The sequence below is a fragment of the Rhinopithecus bieti genome, unplaced genomic scaffold, assembly GCF_001698545.2.
Source record: "Rhinopithecus bieti isolate Rb0 unplaced genomic scaffold, ASM169854v2 scaffold_1530, whole genome shotgun sequence".
In the NCBI taxonomy this organism is placed as follows: Eukaryota; Metazoa; Chordata; class Mammalia; order Primates; family Cercopithecidae; genus Rhinopithecus; species Rhinopithecus bieti.
Window position 1 is genome coordinate 2245408 of NW_016803808.1, and position 3730 is coordinate 2249137.

General features: G+C 56.4%; 1 long non-coding RNA gene across 7 annotated transcripts in view; it reads left to right on the forward strand.

Moving 5' to 3' along the window:
* Positions 1 to 427: 427 nt before the first annotated feature.
* LOC108516348 (uncharacterized) overlaps positions 428 to 3730 on the forward strand; it is a 27507-nt gene continuing 24204 nt past the window's right edge. For all 7 annotated transcript variants that reach the window (XR_001881796.1, XR_001881803.1, XR_001881780.1 and 4 more), the window contains exons 1-3: positions 428 to 462; positions 756 to 876; positions 2793 to 2917. This is a non-coding gene — a long non-coding RNA (uncharacterized LOC108516348). The remainder of the gene's footprint in view (positions 463 to 755; positions 877 to 2792; positions 2918 to 3730) is intronic.

Below are 3730 nucleotides of genomic sequence, written 5' to 3' on the forward strand. Positions count from 1 at the left end.
TGCTTCTGCATCCTCGGTCACTGTCAGCAGAGGCCTGGGCACATGGTGGTAGACAGTGGCTATTATCTGTGGTTGTGCTAGAATGGAGGACGCCTGGTGTTTGGTCTTGGAGTCAAGAGTGCGTGTGCTTAAAAATTCCAGGATCACACGGAGTAGGGTGTGATTAGGTCTGGGAAGGGGGGAGGCAGGAAGGAGGGCGAGAGACCTCGACCTGTTCTTGGGAAGGAAAGAGCAAGTGAGGGTGGGATTCTGTTCCAAGCACGGGAAACAGCACCAGGAGGTGGCCATGGCCCTGGGGCCAGGGCTGGGAGGCGGTTGCTCCAGCATGCAGTGACTGAGCCCTCCTGTATGCACTGCCGCAGGTGCTGGGAGACCGTGAAGTGCAAAGCAGATGGAGTCCAGGCGCTCGGGGAGACAGCACGCGAGTGGGGAGACAGAGACCAATCACCCACCCAGTGTGCAGTAAGTCAGATGGTGACAAGCTCTGAAGACAAGGAAAGCAGGGAGGAAGGGGCGGGCTATCCCCTGTGTTCTTTCATGTGGGGAGATGAGAGGGAACCAGAGGATGTGGGCATCGACCACGTGGTTAGGGGAGGAAAGCGTGTTTCAGGCGGAGGGTGAAAGGCCCTGTGGCAGGCACGTCTGTGACTGGTCAGGGCAGAGTGAGGGGTGGGAGATGGAGCCAGGTCAGTGGGGTGGGGTGTATACATGGCAGGTCTGCAGACCCAGGTCAAGAGTCTGGATTTCATTTTAAGGGGAAGAGAAGCTCGGGAAGGTCTGACCAGCCTTACATCTTGAAAGGGAAACGCCTGCTTCTGCGTGTCAGCTGTTACTCGGGGTGCACCAGTGGAAGCGAGAGGCAGTCGCAGCTTTCAGGTGAGAAAAGATGGCAGCTCGCACGGTGGGGAAGAGGGGCCACTGTGGAGGTGGCTTGCGGGGCCTGTCACCTGCTCTTCCCCAGCTCAGTGAACAGTGTCTCCACTTACCCCTGCCAGGTCAGAAATCCAGGCACTGCCAGCCTCTGCCGTTCTATGTGTGGCCAGGCGGGGAGCCTTCGCCCTCCCATGTCCCTCGCCCCATGCCCCAGACAGCAGGGTCCTGTGATCCCCTCCCATTCCAGCCCTCAGCACAGCCATATCCCTCCACGGCTCAGGCCCCACCATGGCCAGATCCCCACCCCACCTTCACCTTCCCCAGTCCATTGCACACATAGCATCTGGAATGGTCTCGGGCAGCACCTCAGACGATGTGGCTGTGTTGCATAAGCCTCTCCCCTCACCGCAGCTCTCGGCCCTGCCTGAGCCCAGGTGCCTGTAGGCTCCCCACTCACCTCTGCCTTGAACCTTCCTGAGTCTGAGCTTCCTTTTTTTGTTTGTTTTGAGACAGAGTCTCGCTCTGTCGCCCGGGCTGGAGTGCAGTGGGGTGATCTCGGCTCACTGCAAGCTCCACCTCCCAGGTTCACACCATTCTCCTGCTTCAGCCTCCCGAGTAGCTGGGACTACAGGCGCCGCCACCATGCCTGGCTAATTTTTTGTATTTTAGTAGAGACAGGGTTTCACCGTGTTAGCCAGGATGGTCTTGATCTCCTGACCTCATGATCCACCCACCTCGGCCTCCCAAGGTGCTGGGATTACAGGCGTGAGCCACCGTGCCTGGCCCGAGCCTGAGCTTCTTAAACACCACATCCTCTAGCCTCATGCCTTCACACATACTGTTCCCTGAGCCTAGACTTTGTCCCTGCCCACCCGCTCCTGATCCTTCAGGTCTCAACTGAGAGGTCACTTTCCCTAGGAACCTCCTCAGACCCAGTGAGGCCAGATTAGGGGCCTCCTGGGGCCCTCATGGCCCCAAGTGTTTACCACTTCTCTTTTCATACTATCCAAAGTGTACAGAATCGTACACTTTTCTGATGCCTTGTTCCAGCTGTGAGTGCCCTGAGGGCAGGGATGGGGTCCGTGTCCCCAGTGTGCTCAGCCAGCACCTGGCTGGGCACTCTCAGTGTTGTTGAATGAATGAGCGAGTGAGTGACCTGCCCGCAGGGGAAGCTGTTGTGTCTGACACAGTAATAAGCAGGTTGCACTGAGGGGCTGGTTGCGATCATGACTGGAGCCCCTGGCCCCAGAGTGGGGTCATCAGTGGGGCTCGCTACCTCCACCCACTGTTTTTTTTTTATTTTAATTTTTTTTTAGTTGGAGTCTCACTCTGTCACCCAGGCTGGAGTGCATGGCGCAATCTCAGCTCACTGCAAGCTCCGCCTCCCGGGTTCACGCCATTCTCCTCCTGCCTCAGCCTCCTGAGTAGCTGGGACTACAGGCACCCACCACCACGCCCGGCTAATTTTTTGTATTTTAGTAGAGATGGGGTTTCACCGTGTTAGCCAGGATGGTCTCAATCTCCTGACCTCGTGATCCACCCACCTTGGCCTCCCAAAGTGCTGGGATTACAGGCGTGAGCCACCACTCCCGGCCTTTTTTTTTTTGAGATGGAGTCTCACTCTGTCGCCAGGCACCATCTTGACTCACTGCAACCTCCACCTCCTGGGTTCAAGCAAGTCTCCTGCCTCAGCCTCTCGAGTAGCAGGGACTACAGGTGTGCACCACCATGCTCAGCTAATTTTGTATTTTCAGTAGAGACAGGGTTTCACCATGTTGGCCAGGATGGTCTCAATCTCTTGACCTTGTGATCCGCCTGCCTCGGCCTTCCAAAGTGCTGGGATTACAGGCGTGAGTCACCGCGTCTGGCCCCTCTGCCCACTTTCTTCCCCTTCTTCCTCCTCTCCCGTCTCCACCCAGGCTGTCTCTGGAGTAACTGTGGATGCTGACAGAATGCGTGTCCGCTTTGCCATCACTGTTCATGCAGAGTGCCTGTTGGGGACTCTCCTGTAACCCAAAGGAGTGGCGGAAGGATGGAGCTTCAGGTACTGAGGGCCAGGAAATGAATGCGGAAGACTGAATCCTTAGGGGACCCCAGCTCAGGGCCGGGTCTGGGGCTCTGTTCTGAGGACTGGGAGTGGGAGGAGGCAGCAGCAGGAGCCGGAGTCTGAGGCATGTCCTCACACTCTTCCAAGGTCAGAGACGAGGTCTCAGATCTGCTTGCCAATGCGCGATTTCTTTCTTTTCAATTTCCTTTGGAACCTGGGCTGTGCAGATGTTCACATGATGTGGTGGGGAAGTGAGTTTTATAAAACTCTTGGCAGAGTACCATTTGGCATCCCTGTGGTTCTAGAGATTTCTGGGGCCTCAGGGCTGTAGCACCAGCTGCAGACAGCTGCCTGCCTTCTTACAGTGCTCAGCTTTTGGACCCAGCAGCTTTCTCAGTCCCGAACACATGTGTGACCTCACGATTCTGGCCCTTCCACGCCAACAAACTGTTCCGGCGTGTAGGTGGAATTCCTATTTTAATAGCCAAGTTGTTGAGAAATTGTAGGGCTTCTACTTCCTTTTGAACGGAAGGGCTCCAGAAATATTTATATCTTTGCTTCTATAGAATCTAGGAGGCCGGGCGCGGTGGCTCAAGCCTGTAATCCCAGCACTTTGGGAGGCCGAGACGGGCGGATCACGAGGTCAGGAGATCGAGACCATCCTGGCTAACACGGTGAAACCCCGTCTCTACTAAAAATACAAAAACTAGCCGGGCGAGGTGGCGGGCGCCTGTAGTCCCAGCTACTCGGGAGGCTGAGGCAGGAGAATGGCGTAAACCCGGGAGGCGGAGCTTGCAGTGAGCTGAGATC